This window comes from Anolis sagrei, chromosome 9 (assembly GCF_037176765.1).
Source record: "Anolis sagrei isolate rAnoSag1 chromosome 9, rAnoSag1.mat, whole genome shotgun sequence".
Classification (NCBI taxonomy): Eukaryota; Metazoa; Chordata; class Lepidosauria; order Squamata; family Dactyloidae; genus Anolis; species Anolis sagrei.
This window is the reverse complement of record NC_090029.1, coordinates 10,222,136-10,244,719: the sequence shown is the minus strand read 5'-3', so window position 1 is coordinate 10,244,719 and position 22,584 is coordinate 10,222,136.

Sequence of the window (22,584 nt, the reverse complement as noted above, 5' to 3'; positions counted from 1 at the left end):
ATGTCCCTACCCTTTACTATTTTATCGAGACTGGACATGGCTCTCCTCCCAAGAAGTAAGCGTCTTCTGATTTCCTGGCCACAGTCTGCATCTGCAGTAATCTTTGCGCCTAAAAATACAAAGTCTGTCACGGCCTCCACGTTTTCTCTCTCTATTTCCCAGTTGTCAATCATTCTTGTTGCCATAATCTTGGTTTTTTTTATGTTTAGCTGCAACCCAGCTTTTGCGCTTTCTTCTTTCACCTTGATTAGGAGGCTCCTCAGCTCCTCCTTGCTTTCAGCCATCAGGGTGGTGTCATCTGCATATCTGAGTTTGTTAATGTTTCTTCCAGCAATTTTTACCCCACCTTTTGCTTTCCTCCTTTCTTGGGCTACTTCCAGTGTCTCAGCAAACAACCATTTGTCTGCTGAGACACTGGAATCTATACTGTGGAATACTGTGTGCATCTATACTGTGTGCATCTATACTGTGGAATTAATGCTGTTTGATCCCACTGTTGTAGCGAGGTCAGATTCTGAGTGCTCAGAATATGAGGAAGGGGATGCAGAGAGAGATTGAGAGAACCCAGAGGAGGATAGAAGTGGCCTGGAGAGAGCTGTTTTGGAATCTCTTGGCAGTTCCCATGAGACTGGAGAAAGTGATATCAGTTCTCATGAGAACCTGCCAGAAGTTCAGGTTGAGAGAATTGTGGGAGATGAATGTTAGTCCATATCCAGATGCTTGGAACTTTGGAGGCAGAGCATACAACAGAGACAGACATGTTTTCCCCAGAGGCTTAGAGATAAGGAGAGGAAAGCAAGTGTGTGAGGAATGATGTCATGGGAGCGATTGACGCTTTTTAAAGTGGTTTCTACTGGTACAATCCTTTGTGGAGCAGACACGTTTTCCCCAGAGGCTTAGAGATAAGGAGAGAAAAGCAAGTGTGTGAGGAATGATGTCATGGGAGCGATTGAGGCCTTTTAAAATGGTTTCTACTGGTACAATCCTTTGTGGAGCAGACATGTTTTTCCCAGAGGCTTAGATATAGAACCATAGAATCCTAGAGTTGGAAGAGACCTCATGGGCCATCCAGTCCAACTCCATTCTGCCAAGAAGCAGGAATATTGTATTCAAAGCACCCCTGACAGATGGCCATCCAGCCTCTGTTTAAAAGCTTCCAAAGAAGGAGCCTCCACCACACTCCGGGGCAGAGAGTTCCACCGCTGAACGGCTCTCACAGTCAAGAAGTTTTTCCTCATGTTCAGATGGAATCTCCTTTCCTGTAGTTTGAAGCCATTGTTCCATGTCCTAGTCTCTAAGGCAGCAGAAAACACGCTTGCTCCCTCCTCCCTGTGACTTCCTCTTACATATTTTTACATGGCTATCAGAAATGCTGGACCACTCTCACAACCACCATGTCAGACTACACAGAGGAGCCACTGAAATCCACAAGCATGTGGACAATTTCAACAGAAAGGAGGAAACCATGAAAATGAACAAAATCTGGCTACCAGTATTAAAACACTCTAAAATTACAACAGAGAGGAAACAAACAAGGACATCTAATCACCTCTCAACACAAGATTGCTCCAGGCGCTGTCAGGCCATTATATGCTAATCAAGGTAGTCAGTTGAAACATTCACACCTAGCTCCAGCAGACAAGAGCCCTTTGTCCCACCCTGGTCATTCCACAGATATATAAACCCTTTTTCCTAGTTCCAACAGACCTCACTACCTCTGAGAATGCTTTCCATAAATGCAGGCAAAACGTCAGGAGAGAATGCCTCTAGACCATGGCCATATAGCCCGAAAAAACCTACAACAACCCAGTGATTCTGGCCATGAAAGCCTTCGACAATACATTCAAGGCCAATTCTTTAAAAAAAAATACACACTTGACTGTTTTGTGTAGAAAATAGCATTGTTTGCACACAAAAATATTTCATATATGGGAAATGTAGTTTAGTGCACAGAAAATGCTATTTTCCACACAAAAGAACCAAACAGAGACAGACTAAGCCCTGAGTTTCAAGCAGCCTTTGAAACAGCAATTTTCAAAGACTTCTTCAAAGTGGGACGAAAATGGCAAAATAATTCCTCATTAGCTTGCTTTGGAAACCAATATGGTGACGAAATAAATCCTTCTTTGAAGTGGCCCCTGAAAGCTATTTTCTGTGCAAAACACAAAGTGGAAAGCCTTCCTTTGGTTAGACCAGTGTTTCTCAACCTGGGGGTTGGGACCCCTGAGGGGGTCATGAGTGGGGTGTCAGAGGGGTCGCCAAAGACCATCAGAAAACACAGTATTTTTATTGGTCATGGGGGTTTTGTGTGGGAAGTTTGGCCCAATTCTATCCTTGTTGGGGTTCAAGGGGCCCTTTGATTGTTGGTGAACTATAAATCCCAGCAAGTACAACCCCCAAATGTCAAGCTGTATTTCCCCCAAACTCAACCAGTGTTCATATTTGGGCATATTAAGTATCTGTGGCAAGTTTGGTCCAGATCCATCATTGTTTGAGTTCACAGTGCTCTCTGGATGTAGGTGAACTACAACTCCAAAACACAAGGTCAATGCCCACCAAACCCTTCCCAGTATTTTCTGTGGGTCATGGGAGTTCTGTGTGCCAAGTTTGGTTCGATTCCATCATTGGTGGAGTTCAGAATGTTCTTTGATTGTAGGTGAACTATAAATCCCAGTCACTATAACTCCAAAATGCCAAGGTCTATTTTCCCCAAACTCCACCAGTGTTCATATTTGGGCATATTGAGTATTCATACCAAGTTTGGTCCAGATCCATCATTGTTTTGAGTCCACAGTGCTCTCTGGATGTGGGTGAACTACAACTCCCAAGCTGAAGGTCACTGCACACCAAACCCTTCTTGTGTTTTCTGTTGGTTGTGAGAGTTCTGTGTGCCAAGTTTGGTTCAATTCCATTGTTGAACCAAATTTGAAGAAAACGGCACTAACTTGACACTTTCCAAAATGAGTTCAGAATGCTCTTCAATGGTAGGTCAACTATAAATCCCAGCAACTACAACTCCCAAATGACAAAATCATTTTTTTTAGTGAAGGACATACATCGGGTTGTTAGGTGTCTTGTGTTCAAATGTGTTCAATTCACCCAGTCTCTCCCCAACCTCGCCAGTATTCAAATTTGGGCATATTGGGTATTTGTACCAAATTTGGTCCAGTGAATGAAAATATATCATATTTACATTACAATTCAAAACAGTAGCAAAATTACAGCTATGAAGTAGCAATGAATATAATATTATGGTTGGGGGTCACCACAACATGAAAACTCTATTAAGGGGTCGCGGCATTAGGAAGGTTGAGAAACACTGGGTTAGACGAAAGCTCTTCCGTGTTTTCGGTCGATGTAACTAAGCAGCAGATAGAAAATATCAGCATATGCCTTTAAGCAGGAAAAGTGCAGTGTTTCTGCCTCTGGATGTCTCTTGGTGATACAATGAGACAGCAGTACAAATAAATTGTGAGTTTAAGGAGAATGGAGGCATCTGTTTTCCTCCCTTTATGGGACAAAAAATGCTCAGTGCACACAATCCAATGTTTTTCCTCGCTTCTCGGCTGCCTTTTGCTTTAATCATGTTGTGGCTGAACGAGAGAGGAAGAAAGGAAGGAGACCTTTGGAGATAAAGGAATGTCATCCATTATATTTTATCACAGACTGAACTTCTCCCTCCAATCAGGCGGCAATTTGCAATTTCAGTACAGCACAGTTTCTCCAGCCAAGGCTGCGTCCACATTGAAGAATTAATGCAGTTTGGCACCACTTGAACTGCCATGGCTCAATGCTATGGAAATGTAGAAGTTGTAGTTGGTGAAGCACCAGCTCTCTTTGGCAGAGAAGGTGTGCCAACAAAGAGAAAAAATAGGACAAGTGCAAAGAAGCCAGAATGGATGTCCAAAGAACGTCTAACTGTGCTAAAACACAAAAGAGACATGCACAAGAAGTGGAAAAAAGGAGAAATCACCAAAGAAGAATTCAAACAAATAGCCAACACCTGTAGGGAAAAGGTCCGCAAGGCTAAAGCACAAAACGAGCTCAGGCTTGCCAGGGACATTAAAAACAATAAAAAGGGATTCTTTTCTTATGTCAGTAGAAAAAGGAAAAACAAGGAGGCGATAGGGCTTCTTCGAGGAGAAGATGGGGCAATGCTGACAGGGGATAGGGAAAAGGCAGAACTACTTAATGCCCTCTTTGCCTCGGTCTTCTCACAAAAAGAAAGTCATCTTCAACCTCAGCAAGATGGAGTGGATGAGGGATTTGAGGACATCCAACCCCAAATTGGGAAACAAGTTGTCCAGGAATACCTGGCTGTTCTAAATGGGTTCAAGTCCCCTTTCAGGGTCAGATCAATGACACCCAAGAGTATTGAAGGAACAAGCGGAAGTCATCTCGGAACCATTGGCAACCATCTTTGAGAGTTCTTGGAGAACAGGAGAAGTTCCAGCAGATTGGAGGAGAGCCAATGTGGTCCCAATCTTCAAGAAGGGAAAAAAGGATGACCCAAACAATGACCAATGTCCAGTCGGCCTCACGTCGATACCAGATTCTGGAAAAGATTGTTAAGGAAGTGGTTTGCAAACACTTAGAAACAAATGCGGTCATCGCTAATAGTCAACACGGATTTATCAAAAACAAGTCATGCCAGACTCATCTGATCTCTTTTTTCATAGAGTTACAAGCTGGGTAGATGCGGGGAATGCCGTGGATGGAGCGTACCTGGATTTCAGGAAGGCCTTTGACAAGGTCCCCCATGACCTTCTGGCAAACAAACTAGTCCAATGTGGGTGAGGCAAAACTACGGTGAGGTGGATCAGTAATTGGTTAAATGCACAAACCCAGAGGGTGATTCTCCCCAATGCTTCCTCTTCATCCTGGAAAGAAGTGGCGAGTGGAGTGCCGCAGGGTTCCGTCCTGGGACCGGTCCTGTTCAACATCTTTATTAATGACTTAGAGGAAGGGTTAGAAGGCAGGATCATCAAGTTTGCAGATGACACCAAACTGGGAGGGAAAGGCAATACTCCAGAGGACAGGAGCAGGATTCAAAACGATTTTGACAGATTAGTGTGATGGGCCAAAACTAACAAAATGAAGTTCAACAGGACAAATGCAAGATACTCCACTTTGGCAGGAAATATGAAATGCAAAGATACAGAATGGGGGACTGGCTCGAGAGCAGTACATGTGAAAAAGATCTTGGAGTCCTTGTGGACAAAATTTTGTCAGTTGGGAGTTGTAGTTACTGGGATTTATAGTTCACCTACAATCAAAGAGCATTTTGAACCCCACCAATGATGGAATTGAACCAAACTTGGCACACAGTTCTCCCATGACCAACAGAAAATACCGGAAGGGTTTGGTGGGCAGTGTCCTTAGGTTTTGAAGTTGTAGTTCTCCTACATCCAGAGATCACTGTGGACGTAAGCAATGATGGATCTGGACCAAACTCTACACGAATACTCAACATGCCCAAATATAAACACTGGTGGATTTTGGGGAAAATAGAATCTTGACGTTTGGGAGTTGTAGTTGCTGGGATTTATAGTTCACCTAAAATCAAAGAGCATTCTGAACCCCACCAACGATGGAATTGAACCAAACTTGGCACACAGTTCTCCCATGACCAACAGAAAATACCGGAAGGGTTTGGTGGGCAGTGTCCTTAGGTTTTGGAGTTTTAGTTCTCCTACATCCAGAGATCACTGTGGACACAAGCAATGATGGTTGCAATCTCCATTTTGCCCTGATCAGAAGCTGTACAGCTCTTTATGCCCAACCAAGCCGTCAGCTTTCAACATAGAATGAAAATTATTTTGTCAATTATTCAAAGGGTGCTCGCATTCTCTTCCTTTCCCAGAGAGCCATGATGTTCTGTTCCTGGACCAAACTCTACCCGAGTACTCAACATGCCCAAATATAAACACTGGTGGAGTTTGGGGAAAATAGAATCTTGACGTTTGGGAGTTGTAGTTGCTGGGATTTATAGTTCACCTAAAATCACAGAGCATTCTGAACCCCACCAACAATAGAATTGGGTCAAACCTCCCACACAGAACCCCCATGTGGGCCACAGCAACGTGTGGCAGGGGGCGGCTAGTAAATAAGTAAATAATTAAGCAAAAGACCTTGCAAAGCTACAACTCCCACGATCCCCTACAATGGAATCATTGCAGCCAAAGTGGTGTCCAAATGCATCCATTCCACAGTGTAGAAGCATCCCTGGGTGGCTATTGGATTTCTACTTTTGTCATTAGCTCCTCTGATTCTTGGCACAGGCTTGGTGTATCTAAATCCGGCCCAGGAAACTTCAATGTCCCAGCGTCATTGAACTTTTGAGATGCCTTGAGGAAAGGCCTCTGGTAATCCCACCGAAGGGCTATTCGGTTTCCTTACCTTCAATTTATTCAGGCTGCTTTCCTTCGCTGCCTTCTCCTTGCTGTTTTTTACACCTGCGATTTAATAAGAGCAGGGCCTGCATTTGCAATCTATTCCATGCCGGAGTTCTACTCGTCTGCCGAAAATGGCACCATGCCCAGATCAACCCTGGGGAAAATGGGCATTTTTTTTTTTTGCTCACTTCCCTATTGCTCACGAAAACGGTTCCAGGATGGGGCCTGTTTTCAAGTCTCGGCATCCTGATATAATTAAAAGAGAGGCGTCTGGTGCCGAGATAGAAACAGACCCCGCAAAGAGATTAAATTGCGCATCGGGCCGAGAGCTTTACAACTCCGTTGCGAAGCCATCCTGGAACTGAGAGGCCATGAAAAATTAAGAGAGAGAAATGCCACAGCCCTTCTAAGCCTCGGAACAGAAGTCTTTCATCTTGCAGTGAGTGTTAATGGCCGGTGTACAGGAGTTGATTATAAATTGTATGATTTTAACTGTATTTGTGTTTAGATTGGCTGCAGTAATGCTGGAGCGACCTAAGTCTGATTTGGTCAAGGTGGTCCACGCTCCGGTTACATCCCGGATTGATTACTGCAACGTGCTCTACGTGGGGTTGCCCTTGAAGACTGCCCGGAAGCTTCAGATGGTCCAGCGCTCAGCAGCCAGGTTGCTAACGGGAGCGGCACTCAGGGAGCATACCACTCCTCTGTTGAGCCAGCTCCAGTGGCTGCCAATCCGCTACCGGGCACAATTCAAGGTGCTGGCTTTAGCCTATAAAGCCCTAAACGGTTCTGGCCCCGCTTACCTCTCCGAACGCATCTCCACCTATGAACCGACTAGAACATTAAGATCGTCTGGGGAGGCCCTGCTCTCGATCCCGCCTGCGTCACAGGCGCGCTTGGCGGGGACGAGAGACAGGGCCTTCTCAGTGGTGGCCCCTCGGCTATGGAATGCCTTGCCGGTAGACATCAGACAGGCACCCTCGTTGCTGACGTTTCGGAGAATGGTCAAGACCTGGCTTTACGAACAAGCGTTTGGCTAAGCAATGCAACTAATTAAGGAAGACGGTAAATGGAACATAGGAACGGCACAACGACTATGAGAACGGATCTGATTTCAATTGAGGCGTTATATATGTTGTTTGTTGATTTGTCCTTTCTGATTGTTAATTGTTGTGGATCAACGTCGTCAATCCTGTTGTTGTATTGTTGCGTTTTAATTGCACTGTAAACCGCATTGAGTCGCCTGTTAAGGGCTGAAAAATGCGGTATAAAAATGAAGCAAATAAATAAATAATAAATAAGTCAGAGGAGTCCTCCATGTGCGTTGCTATGGAGACCGATGCAAGAGAGAGAGAAGTGGGAGGAGCTTAGAGGGGAGAGTTTGAAAAAACAACAGTTAAAAATCAGTTAGGGTTTAGGTTTAGAGGAGTGAGCAATCAGGAGTTAGGTTCAGAGGAGTGAGGAGTTAGGAGTTGGGAGAGAAGGAAAGTTGGCGGAGTGACTTGTGAAGCAAAGCTTTGAGGCTTTGAAAAGCTGGGTTTGGCTATTGGAAGTTTCTCAGGCTAGTGCAGCCGAATGGTGAAACAGAGCTGGTATTCTTTTAGTCTAAGGAGAGGCTAAAGAATAGTTTACTTAGTATTTGATCTTGCTGTTGTTGTTGTTCATTCGTTCAGTCGTCTCCGACTCTTCGTGACCTCATAGACCAGCCCACGCCAGAGCTCCCTGTCGGCCGTCACCACCCCCAGCTCCTTCAAGGTCAGTCCAGTCACTTCAAGGATGCCATCCATCCATCTTGCCCTTGGTCGGCCCCTCTTCCTTTTGCCTTCCACTTTCCCCAGCATAATTGTCTTCTCTACGCTTTGCTGTCTCCTCATGATGTGGCCAAAGTACTTCAACTTTGTCTCTAGTCTCCTTCCCTCCAATGAGCAGTCGGGCTTTCTTTCCTGGAGGATGGACTGGTTGGATCTTCTCGCAGTCCAAGGCACTCTCAGCACTTTCCTCCAGCACCACAGCTCAAAAGCATCTATCTTCCTTCGCTCAGCCTTCCCTAAGGTCCAGCTCTCACATCCGTAGGTTACTACAGGGAATACCATGGCTTTGACTAGGCGGATCTTTGTTGCCAGTCTGATGTCTCTACTCTTTACTATTTTATCGAGATTGGACATTGCTCTCCTCCCAAGAAGTAAGCGTCTTCTGATTTCCTGGCCACAGTCTGCATCTGCAGTAATCTTTGCACCTAGAAATACAAAGTCTGTCATGGCCTCCACATTTTCTCCCTCTATTTCCCAGTTGTCAATCATTCTTGTTGCCATAGTCTTGGTTTTTTTGACGTTTAGCTGCAACCCAGCTTTTGCGCTTTCTTCTTTCACCTTGATTAGAAGGCTCCTCAGCTCCTCCTCGCTTTCGGCCATCAGAGTGGTGTCATCTGCATATCTGAGGTTGTTAATGTTTCTTCCAGCAATTTTCACCCCAGCTTTGCATTCATCAAGCCCCGCACATCGCATGATGTGTTCTGCATACAAGTTTAAAAGGTTGGGTGAGAGGATGCAGCCTTGCCGGGAGGATCAAATAAGGGAAACATCCCTGTATGGAAACTTTGTCTAAAACAAGTGCTCTACGTCAGAAAGATACTGTGTTACTTGAAAGAATGAACTGTTAAAGTTACAAGTATTATTCCAAGTGCAACAAGGAAAAGTTACGTCTTGCAACCACACGCTGTGTACTTAATAAAATTGTTAACTTTTATTTGAAGATTGCCTCAGCTCCATCTATTCTGTGTCCAAAGTGCCATTTCTCACAATATTACAACTTACCTCACGTGGTGAAAGAAACGTAGGAAAAAGTAACCAAATAAATCTACATTCTTCTCTCCAGTCACGCTACAGTATAGACAGTGTAATTACTACTAAGTTATTACTTTCTTAATAAAGGAGGAGGTGCAATTGAACAGCCTCCCTTCCAACTTGATGGTAAACTTGGTTCCTAATCGGCAACCTCCATTGCAAATCGGCCAGTTCTTTTTAAAATTGGGAACTAGGGTAAAATCTCCTGAATACTGGTTCCTTTCAAATTGGTGGCAACAATAAATCATCCCTCAGCTCCCCTGCTTCTTTTCAGCCGGCGTCTACGTCCATGGAGTTTGAGCCCAAGGAACTCAACTAAAGTGCTCCGCCTTCTGCCTCTTAATGTTTAATCCGAGGTTGATAGGAGCTCCCAGTGGTGCAATTGGTTAAACCCTTGTGCTGAAAGGACTGAAGACCAACAGGTCACAGGTTCAAATCTGGGGAGATGAGCTCCCTCTGTCAGCTCCGGCTCCCGATGCAGGGTGTGATGAATTGCCTACCTTTAGACCAGAATAATTTCAGGAATAGGCCCGGATTTTTTTTAGCATCCATTTTGTGGTCTTCTCCTTGTCAACTTTTCCTTCAAGTTTGTCAAGGAACTGCCCATGTAATGCTTTGTTGTGCCAGCTGTCAGCTCTTGTTTGGAGTGCAGTTTTCTTGTACTGATCCTTTGTCTGTTGTGCTTTGAGATGATGATGATGATGATGATGATGATGATGATGATTTTCAGCCTTTTCAATCAAAGAGTGCTGGTGCGTTACCAAACTGCACAGATACATTGAGGCAGGACAGTTAAAGTGACCTCAAACTGCAAGAATTTGACATTATAGTTGCTCCCAACATCTTTGGATTGCTCTTGTCAAGTCCGGACTAAACCCCAAAACAAATTGCCCATTCTTCAGGAATAGGGTACGTCTGCACTGTAGAATAAATGCAGTTTGACACCATTCTGATGATTATTAAAACAAATTATTGTAACAAGTAAAAAAAACCATTAGCAACCGTACTGAATTGCCATCTCCATTTTGCCCTGATCAGAAGCTGGGCAGCTCTTTATGCCCAACCGAGCCGTCAGCTTTCAACATAGAATGAAAATTATTTTGTCAATTATTCAAAGGGAGTTTGCATTCTCTTCCTTTCCCAGAGAGCCATGATGTTCTGTTCCTCTGCCTTGCTACTTGACCTCTTTCTTCCATTACAAAACAGTGGGAAGCGTATCCTGGCACTCTGATAATTTGTTTACAAGATCTTAATAAAATCTGGGCTGCGTGTTTATCTGGCGCTGATTTATTGCCCTGATGGAAGATAAGCAAAGATGGGCTGGAAGCTTGGGGAGATCATTTCCTCCCAAATTTACAAAGAAAAGGAGAGGGCTCTGGGAAATGCGTATCTTGATCCCGTAAGTGTTCAGCAGAGTATAATAATTCCCACAGCACGATGTTCCAAGGGATAACACAAGTGGTACCATTAAACTTGATATCATGAGAACCAACTACAGATCCCCCCCCCCAAAAAAAAAACCAGTTCAACAGGTAAAAATGCCTGTCCATATTTGTAGGGTTAACTTTGATGGATTTGATTATCCAACAATTGAATTATCACATGGCTCTAGGAATCTGTAAGTCCTTTCGGGCAGCTCCTATGGTCAACTTCCACTGGAAATTAACCATAGAGCGACCCAGGAAAGCCCTAGTTTTCATTGTGCAGTTGTGCCCATTCCTTATAATGTCCATAGGTTGTCACCATAAGATTGAAAGCACTGGTGACTTCAATTTGAACATAAGGTTGTCACTATAAGGTTGACCTAAGGTTGACCTTTGTGGCATAGAGTACACCATAAATTTGTCACTATGAGGTTGTCACCATAAGGTTGACACCTTTGTGACATAAAGCTGACCATAAGGTTGTTACCATGAAGTTGCCACCATTGGTGACCTAAAGTTGACTACAAGGTTGTCATCATAAGGTTGACACCTTTGTGACATAAAGCTGACCATAAGGTTGACACCATGAGGTTGCCACCATTGGTGACCTAAAGTTGACTACAAGGTTGGCACCATAAGGTTGATACCTTTGTGACATAAAGCTGACCATAAGGTTGTCACCATGGAGTTGCCACCATTGGTGTCCTAAAGTTGACTACAAGGTTGTCACCATAAGGTTGATGCCTTTGTGACATAAAGCTGACTATAAGGTTGTCACCATGAAGTTGCCACCATTGGTGACCTAAAGTTGACTACAAGGTTGTCACCATAAGGATGATACCTTTGTGACATGAAGCTGACCATAAAGTTGTCACCATGAAGTTGCCACCATTGGTGACCTAAAGTTGACTGCAATGCTGTCACCATAAGGATGGTACCTTTGTGACATAAAGCTGACCATAAGGTTGTCACCATGAAGTTGCCACCATTGGTGACCTAAAGCTGACTACAATGTTGTCACCATAAGGTTGATACCTTTGTGACATAAAGCTGACCATAAGGTTGTTACCATGAAGTTGCCACCATTGGTGACCTAAAGTTGACTACAAGGTTGTCACCATGAGGTTGATGCCTTTGTGACATAAAGCTGACCATAAGGTTGTGACCATGAAGTTGCCACCATTGATGACCTAAAGTTGACTACAAGGTTGTCACCATAAGGTTGATGCCTTTGTAACATAAAGCTGACCATAAGGTTTTCACTATGAAGTTGCCATCATTGGTGACCTAAAGTTGACTACAAGGTTGTCATCATAAGGTTGATTCCTTTGTGACATAAAGCTGTCACCACAAAGTTGTCACCATTGGTGACCTAAAGTTGACTACAAGGTTGGCACCATAAGGTTGATACCTTTGTGACATAAAGCTGACCATAAGGTTGTCTCCTTGAAGTTGCCACCATTGGTGACCTAAAGTTGACTACAAGGTTGGCACCATATGGTTGATACCTTTGTGACATAAAGCTGACTATAAGGTTGTCTCCTTGAAGTTGCCACCATTGGTGACCTAAAGTTGACTACAAGGTTGGCACCATATGGTTGATACCTTTGTGACATAAAGCTGACTATAAGGTTGTCTCCTTGAAGTTGCCACCATTGGTGACCTAAAGTTGACTACAAGGTTGGCACCATATGGTTGATACCTTTGTGACATAAAGCTGACTATAAGGTTGTCACCATGAAGTTGCCACCATTGGTGACCTAAAGTTGACTACAAGGTTGTCACCATAAGGTTGATACCTTTGTGACATAAAGCTGACCATAAGGTTGTCACCATGAAGTTGCCACCACTAGTGACCTACAGTTTACTACAAGGTTGTCATCATAAGGTTGATACCTTTGTGACATAAAGCTGACCATAAGGTTGTGACCATGAAGTTGCCACCATTGGTGACATAAAGTTGACTACAAGGTTGTCACCATAAGGTTGATGCCTTTGTAACATAAAGCTGACCATAAGGTTTTCACTATGAAGTTGCCATCATTGGTGACCTAAAGTTGACTACAAGGTTGTCACCATAAGGTTGATGCCTTTGTCACATAAAGCTGATCATAAGGTTGTCACCATGAAGTTGCTACCATTGGTGACCTAAAGTTGACTACAAGGTTGTCACCATAAGGTTGACACTATTGGCTTCATTCGTGCAGTGTTCTGGGAGATGTAGCTCCATCTCTACTCCTTCCTGAGCAAATGAGCTCTAAATAGCATTGTCACTTTTATGTAATTGTATGAGGAAGTACTTAATCAGCCAACTTTTGTCAGAAAAAGGTGTTTTTTAGGGCGGAGAAACCCTGAGAAGAAGAATCTGGAAATGGCACGAATTTTCTCAATTTGCGAGCTATTCTGCGCAAAATTCACAAGTGCGCAGAAAACAGCCTTTTCTGTGCAGGAGACAGGATTCCAAAACTTTAGCTCATCACTCTCTAATTTGCATTAATTTCCCAACACACCCCAACTGCCCCATCGAGAAAGAAAATTGCTTCAGTGGCATCTGTAATTAAGCGGATTTGGAAGGCATGCTTGCAGCGACAACCATTCTCCCAGTTGGAAAACCGAAACCAGATCTGGTCTCGGGATGCATTTTCAGTTCCTTTATAACAGCAATGAATCTTTCCCGATCTTTTCCTTCGGTAATATGCGGGGACATAACAGAGTGTGATAGACATCTCCCGGGGCCTTTTTTCTCCTGTTCCTTGCACGGCCGAATCTGGTTCTTTAATTACAGTATTTTCTTTTTAATAAAAAAAGATAACTGGAAGTCAATTATAAAAGCCTTTGCAAATTGCCAGCGCTAATAGCCATCTAGGAAAGAAAATGGAAAACATGGCTCTCTCAAGCACCTGCCCACGAACGGGTGGCTGTTTCCATGGCTCTGGGACGATGACTGTTTAATTGCCTAGAAGGAAAAGGGAGGAAACCTACAAGAAGAGCGGAGAGAAGGGATTAAAATGAGACAACAGGCATGCACTGGGAAGGGCTCTATTAGCTCAGAAGGCAGATTGATGGAAGGCGAATGGACCTAACCCATTGAAGGACTGAATGGAAGCATAGATATTGAATTCCGATAGGCATAAAGCTTGAACTACAACATCCATATTTACAGATCCTACGTTCCTGAGTTGCCAGTATCCACTGGATAATGGAGAAAGGCAGGGAATTTCAGAAAAAAACATCTATTTCTGTTTTATTGACTATTTGCAAGCCTTGGACAGTGTGGATCATAATAAATTGTGGCAAGTTCTTGGTGGGATGGGGATACCAATCCACCTTGTCTCTCTCCTGAGGAATGTGATGTGGCGGCAAAAAAAGCCAATGGGATTTTGGCTTGCATCAATAGGAGCCTAGTGTCTAGATCTAGGGAAGTAATGCTACCCCTCTATTCTGTTTTGGTTAGACCACATCTGGAATATTGTGTCCAATTCTGGGCACCACAATTCAAGAGAGATATTGACAAGCTGGAATGTGTCCAGAGGAGGGCGACTAAAATGATAAAAGGTCTGGAGAACAAGCCCTATGAGGAGCGGCTTACGGAACTGGGCATGTTTAGCCTGAAGAAGAGAAGGCTGAGAGGAGATATGATAGCCATGTATAAATATGTGAGAGGAAGCCACAGGGAGGAGGGAGCAAGCTGGTTTTCTGCTTCCCTGGAGACTAGGACGCGGAACAATGGCTTCAAACTACAAGAGAGGAGATTCCATCTGAACATGAGGAAGAACTTCCTGACTGTGAGAGCCGTTCAGCAGTGGAACTCTCTGCCCCGGAGTGTGGTGGAGGCTCCTTCTTTGGAAGCTTTTAAACAGAGGCTGGATGGCCATCTGTCAGGGGTGATTTGAATGCAATATTCCTGTTTCTTGGCAGGGGGTTGGACTGGATGGCCCATGAGGTCTCTTTCAACTCTTTGATTCTATGATTCTATGAATCTGTATAATGACCTAATGACCAAGTAGCAACAATATGAACTGACCACAGAACAACAGACTGGTTCAAGACTGGGAAAGGAATACTACAGGGCTGCATACTCTCACACGATGTATTCAACTTGCATGTAGAACACATCATGTGATGTGCAGGGCTTGACGAATCCCTGGAATTGCTGGAAGAAACATTACCAACCTTAGATATGCAAATGATACCGCTTTGATGGCTGAAAGCGAGGAGCTGAGGAGCCTTCTCACCAAGGTGAAGGAGCCCCCAGTGGCGCAGTGGGTTAAACCCCTGTGCTGGCAGGACTGAAGACCGACAGGTCGCACGTTTGAATCCAGGAGAGCATGGATAAGCTCCCCTCTGTCAGCTCCAGATCCCCATACAAGGACATGAGAGAAGCCTCCCACAAGGATGGTAAAAACATCAAAACATTTGGGCATCCTCTGAGCAATGTCTTTACAGACAGCCAATTCTCTCACACCAGAAGTGACTTGCAACTTTAGATATGCAGATGATACCACATTGATGGCCCAAAGCAAGTTGCTGTGGAGCCTTCTAACCAAGGTGAAATAAGAAAATGCAAAAGCTGGGTTGCAGCTAAACATAAAAAACCCAAGATTATGGCAACAAGAATGATTGACAAGTGGGAAATAGAGGGCGAAAGCGTGGAGGCAGCGACAGGGTTTGTATTTCTAGGTGCAAAGATGAGTGCAGACGCAGAGTGCAGCCAGGAAATCAGGAGATGCTTACTTCTTGGGAAGTCTGATCTGGCCACAGTGGTCCACACTGTTGTTACATCCCAAATAGATTACTGCAATGCACTCTACGTGGGGTTGCCTTTGAAGACTGTTTGGAAACTTCAATTAGTCTAGTGGGCGGCAGCCAGATTACTCACCGGAGTGTCATACAGGGAGCATACCACCCCTCTGTTATGTCAGCTCCACTGGCTGTCGATCCAGTTCCGAGCACAATTCAAAGTGCTGGTTTTGACCTACAAAACCCTATACGGTTCCGGCCCAGCGTACCTGTCCAAACGCATCTCCTTCTATGTCCCACCTCGGAGTTCTTCTGAGGAGGCCCTGCTCTCGGCCCCACCTCTATCACAAGTAAGGTTGGTGGGGACGAGGAGCAGGGCCTTCTTGGTGGTGGCCCCTCAACTGTGGAATTCAATCCCCGGGGAAATTAGGTCATTGACATCCCTCCTCTCTTTTAGAAGGAAATTATAAACATGGATTTGGGACCAGGCTTTTGGGAAATCTGGCAGATAGACAAAGGACAAGCGATGACTAGAATTGATGGATTTGACAATATGGAATGGAATTTACGGACTCTGAGCTGGGAAACGTTGAGCACTAGATTGGTTTTATGGATTATGATGTATAATGGATTGTTTTAATTGTTTTAATTACTGTTTATATAGGCCTGGGTAACAACGCAAAAATTTGTTTCTAAAATCGATTTGTAATTGGGGTGTTTTTTTGTTTCGATATTTAAAATAATTACAAAATTTTCCCAAAAAAAAGTTCGGTATTTACGAAATTTCGTAAATATTTACAAAACATTTTGTAAAGATGGCGCCCTTTTTTTCCAATATTTTTAAAATATTTTTTTAATTTAATTATTAATTTAGTAGAATAGGGAGGAGAAATTATTATTGAGGGAAGGCAGGCACTCACTCTGGCGGGCCCTCTCGCTCGCTGCTCGCTCACCGCTCGCCCTCTCGCTAGGATGGGTTCCCTCCAGGAGGGGCTCTTTTTCCCAGGCTGCCAAACTAAAACTCCCAGGATGCTACAGCATTGAGCCAATGTGGTGCCAAACCTCATCCAGGCTGCAGTGTAGATGGCTGCAGGATGGAGGGGTTTCCTGCCTCGAATTGAGAGAGAGAGAGAGAGAGAGAAGAGGAAGCAAGTGAGCCTTCTTTGGAAGAGAGCTCAGAACCCGCCTGCGAAAGGTGAGAGAGAGAGAAAGAAGAGAAAAGGAAAGAAAGAGAAGGAGACCTCCCTCTCGCCCTCTCGCTCGCCCTCTCGCTCGCCGCTCGCCCTCTCGCTCGCCCTCTCGCTCGCTTGCTCAGCCGGCGCCGAGAGAGGAGAGCTCCCAGCAAGCCAGGCGGCCATCTTACGTATTTCCGAAATGGACGGAAATACAAAATTTTTTGGCGCCTGCCGTTTCGATATTTAAAAACACTTCCAGGTTTAAAAATAAGTTTTGTAATCGTTTTGTAATTCAAAAATTAACGAATTTTTTAACGAATTACGAATTAACGAAACGAATTGCCCAGCCCTATTATATATGTGTTATTTTTAATCTTATTATTGTGCTGGCATCGAATTGTGCCTTTTGTAAGCCGCCCTGAGTCCCCCCTCAGGGGTTGAGAAGGGTGGGGTAGAAGTATGAGAAATAAATAAATAAATGACCAATCTTGATAAAATAGTGAAGAGTAGAGACATCAGACTGGCAACAAAGATCGGCCTAGTCAAAGCCATGGTATTCCCTGTAGTCACCTACAGACGTGAGAGCTGGACCTTAAGGAAGGCTGAGCGAAGGAAGATCGATGCTTTTGAACTGTGGTGTTGGAGGAAAGTGCTGAGAGTGCCTTGGACTGCGAGAAGATCCAACCAGTCCATCCTCCAGGAAAGAAAGCCCAAATGCTCATTGGAGGGAAGGAGATGAGAGGCAAAGATGAAGTCCTTTGACCACATCATGAGAAGAAAGGAAAGCTTAGAGAAGAGAATGATGCTGGGGAAAATGGAAGGAAAAAGGAAGAGGGGCCGACCAAGGGCAAGATGGATGGATTGTATCCTTGAAGTGACTGGATTGACCTTGAAGGAGCTGGGGGTGGAGACGGCTGACAGGGAGCTCTGGCCTGGGCTGGCCCATGGTGTCACAAAGAGTCGGAAGTGCCTGTAGTTTACTACTGAGTTTACTATGGGAACAGGAAACTGTGTATAATAGTGAACCATGTCTTCCATCCAAATTACCATACACCCATGCTAGATGGCCTGGAAATTTCCTAGAGAGGTAGATATTCTTTTCGGAGGATTTGTTAGGTCTTCTAAAGAGCATAACAGAGTACTGGCAGCTCTGTATACCAATCGGAATGAATATAGCAACAACAAATCATTGACTGATCTGTAATTAATTACAATTTGATGAACTAATAATACAAGAAAACATTGACTAATAGTCCCAATATGCAAATCATAATACAAGAATATTATAACCTAAATCAGTGGTTCTCAACCTGGGGGTCGGGACCCCTGGAGGGGTCGCGAGGGGGTGTCAGAGGGGTTGCCAAAGACCATCACAGCCAGTATTTTCTGTTGGTCATGGGAGTTCTCTGTGGGAAGTTTGGCCTAATTCTATCGTTGGTGGGCGTCTGAATGCTCTTTGGTTGTAGGTGAACTATAAATCCCAGCAACTACAACTCCCAAATGTCAAGGTCTATTTTCCTCGAACTTCACCAGTGTTCACATTTGGGCATATTGAATATTCATGCCAAGTTTGATCCAGATCCATCATTGTTTGAATCCACAGTGCTCTCTGGGTGTAAGCAAACTACAACTCTCAAGGTCAATGCCCACCAAACCCTTCCAGTATTTTCCGTTGGTCATGGGAGTTCTGTGTGCCAAGCTTGGTCCAATTCCATCATTGGTAGAGTTCAGAATGCTCTTTTAAGGTGAACTATAAATCCCAACAACTACAACTCCCAAATGACAAAATCAATCCTCCCATAACACTCCAATAAGAATACATCCTGCATATCAGATATTTACATAACGATTCATAACAGTAGCAAAAATACAATTACGAAGTAGCAATGAAAATAATTTAATGGCTGGGGGTCACCACAACATGAGGAACTATATTAAGGGGTTGCTGCATTAGGAACGTTGAGAACCACTGACCTAAATGGTTCTGGGCCAGTTTACATTTCTGAGCATATCTCCCTCTACTAACCACGAAGGACCTTAAGATCATTCGGGGAGGCTCTGCTCTCGGTCCCACCACGATCGCATTCACAGTTGGTGAGAACAAGAGACAAGGCCTTCTCCGTGGTGGCCCCTTGGCTGTGAAACTCCCTCCCTAATGAGGTCAGATTTGCCCTCTCCCTCCTTACCTTCTGGAAGAAACTTAAAGTCTGGCTATGGGATCAAGCGAGGGAGAGAAGCAGGCAGGCTCGGTGGAGGGTGACCAGGACACGGACCCCTAATGGCAGCTCCAGCCCCGATGGGGTCACTTTGTGATGCATTGCTTGGATGTCCAGCAGATGGTGCTGTTTTTCATGCCATGCATGTTTTTACCTGTCACAGGTGTGACATCTATATAATAGAAGGTGAGTGAATACATAAAAACATTCACCTGTTCGAATGCTACGCGGTGTCCAAATTTCAAAGCAATCGGTGAAGTATTTTGGGAGATTTGAAGTCATTCACAAATAAATGGACATTTATATTTTTGGGTTGTTGTAGGTTTTTCCGGGTTATATGGCCATGTTCTAGAGGCATTTTCTCCTGACGTTTCGCCTGCATCTATGGCAAGCATCCTCAGAGGTAATGAGGTCTGTTGGAAGTAGGAAAATGGGTTTATATATCTGTGGAATGACCAGGGTGGGACAAAGGACTCTTGTCTGCTGGAGCTAGGTGTGAATGTTTCAACTGACCACCTTAATTAGCATTTGATGGCTTGGCAGTGCCTGGAGGAATCTTTTGTTGAGAGGTGATTAGATGTGCCGGATTGTTTACTTTCTGTTGTTTTGCTGTTACATTTTTATTTATATAGATTGGGTCATCTATGCTGTAGAATTAATGGAGTTTGGTGTATTGTGGAAGGCTTTCATGGCTGAAATCACTGGGTTTATTGTAGGTTTTTCGAGCTCTAGAACAGTGGTTCTCAACCTTCCTAATGCTGCAACCCCTTAGTACAGTTCTTCATGTTGTGGTGACCCCCAACCATAAAATTATTTTCGTTGCTCCTTCATATCTGCATTTTGCTACTGTTATGAATCGTAATGTAAATATCTGATATGCTGGATGTATTTTCATTCACTGGACCAAATTTGGCACAAATACCAAATATGCCCAAATTTGAATACTGGTGGGGTTGAGGGCAAATTGATTTTGTCATTTGGGAGTTGTAGTTCCTGGGAATTATAGTTCACCTACAATCAAAGAGCATTCTGAACTCCACCAACGACGGAATTGAATCACAGAACTCTCATGACCAACAGAAAATACTGGAAGGTTTTGGTGTTATAGTTCACCTACATCCACTTTGGTGTTGTAGTTCACCTACATCCACTCAAACAATGACGAATCTGAACCGAACTGAGCACAATCACTCAATATGCCCACCTGCAAACACTGGTGGAGTTTGGGAAAAATAGGTTTTGCCATTTGGGAGTTGTTGTTGCTGGAATTTATAGTTCACCTACAATCAAAGAGTCCCTTGAAACCAACCAATGATAGAGTTGGGCCAAACTTCCCACACAGAGCCCCCATGTCCAATAGAAAATAATGGAGGGATTTGGGAGGAATTGACAGTGATTTGGGGGAGATGTAGTTCACCTACCTCCAGAGAGCACTGCGTTCCAAAGACCATCAGAAATATGTGTTTTCTGATGGTCTTTGGTGATCCCTCTGACACCCCCTCGCGACCCCCTCAGGGGTCCCAACCCCCAGGTTGAGAAACGCTGCTCTAGAAGCATTCTCTCCTGACATTTTGCCTGCATCTATGGCAAGCATCCTCGGAGGTTGTGACCTCACAACCTTTGAGGATGCTTGTCATGTTGTTGTTGTTCATGCGTTCAGTCGTCTCCGACTCTTCGTGACCTCATGGACCTGCCCACGCCAGAGCTCCCTGTCGGCCGTTACCACCCCCAGCTCCCTCAAGGTCAGTCCAGTCACTTCAAGGATGCCATCCATCCATCTTGCCCTTGGTCGGCCCCTCTTCCTTTTGCCTTACACTTTCCCCAGCATAATTGTCTTCTCCAGGCTTTGCTGTCTCCTCATGATGTGACCAAAGTACTTCAACTTTGTGCAGGCAAAACATCAGGAGAGAATGCTTCTAGAGCATAGCCATATAGCCCAAAAAATCTACAACAACCCAATGGAGTTTGGCTTTAATTTAAGAGGCATGGCTCAATGAATGAAATCATGAGAGTTGTAGTTTAGCAATGCCTTTAGCGTTCTCTGCCACAGAGTGTTGGTGCGTCACCAAACTACAAACTCCCACAGAATTCAACTGCATCAATTCTATGGCAGACTATGTAAATCCCATGGTTCCACAAAATGGAGCTGGTTAATATATGCAGTCTTGCTATATAATATTGTGCAGTGTCAAAGACTCCTAAATCCTGGAAGAGGAATCCCAGGGAAAGAAGGAGGAGGTTGTTTGAGAAGAAAAACCAAAGTCTGGCTTATGTTAATCCCTCGGCAACACCTGGCGCAGAACGGGGAAGGAAACCGAAGATCCAAGAGGAAAATATTCATCGCAGCTCGCCAGGTGGTAGCTCAGCTGTTGAAAGGTTAACGCTGTGAATGGCACTCAGACGGCAAATGTTTCCCGGGAGCTGGGAGAAAGGCCAAGTACCCCAGGTGTGTCGCTGCACATCAAGTGGCCATCACACAGACCCAAAAAGGGACGCAACTGGAAGCTTCCATGCGCAGCTGAGGCCTCCGCATCGAGTCCCCTGGATTGGGCTGAGCAGGAGCTGGTCGAAATGCACAATGGAGGATTGCAAAGCTCCAAATTATCTCACCATGGGGTGCATCTACGCAGTCGAACCCATGCCGATTGGCACCACTTTAACAGCCGTGGCTCAATGGCATGGAATCAGGGATCTCATTGTCATCCAAGGTCTTACGCATTCTGTGCCGCAGAGTGCTGGTGCCTCATCAAACTACAACTCCCATGATTCCATCCCATTGAGTCATTTATTTATTTACTTATCATGTCAGGCAACCGAAAAGTTGTATTACATTTTTGACAGAACAAACAAACAAACATACAAAAGACACAGAGTTTGCAAGCTTGGTAGTTGATTGAATGTCCTTTGACCAGTATCTGGCCACTTGGAGTGCCTCTGGTGTTGCCACAAGAAGGTCCTCCATTGTGCATGTAGCAGGGCTCAGGATGCATTGCAGCAGGTGGTCTATAGTTTGCTCTTCTCCACACTCACATGGCGAGGATTCCACTTTGTGGCCCCATTTCTTAAGGTTGGCTCTGCATCTCGTGGTGCCAGAGCGCAGTCTGTTCAGCGCCTTCCAAGTCACCCAGTTTTCTGTGTGCCCAGGGGGGAGTCTCTCATTGGGTATCAGCCATTGATTGAGGCTCTGCCACTTTTGGACTCTCGCTTGCTGAGGTGTTCCAGCGAGTGTCTCTGTAGATCTTAGAAAACTATTTCTTGATTTAAGTCATTGACATGCTGGTTGATACCCAAACAGGGGATGAGCTGGAGATGCCACTGCCTTAGTCTTTTCACTATTGGCTGCTACTTCCCGGCGGATGTCAGATGGTGCAATACCAGCTAGACAGTGACATTTCTCCAGTGGTGTGGGGCGCAGACACCCCGTGATAATGCGGCATGTCTCATTAAGAGCCACATCCACTGTTTTAGCGTTGTGAGATGTGTTCCACACTGGGCATGCATACTCAGCAGCAGAGTAGCATAGCGCAAGGGCAGATGTCTTCACTGTGTCTGATTGTGATCCCCAGGTTGTGCCAGTCAGCTTTCATATGATATTGTTTCTAGTGCCCACTTTTTGCTTGATGTTCAGGCAGTGCTTCTTGTAGGTCAGAGCACTGTCCAGATTGACTCCCAGGTATTTGGGTGTGCTGCAATGCTCCAGTGGGATTCCTTCCCAGGTGATCCTCAGTGCTCGGGATGCTTGTCTGTTCTTGAGATGAAAGGCACATGTCTGTGTTTAAGGATGGATTAGG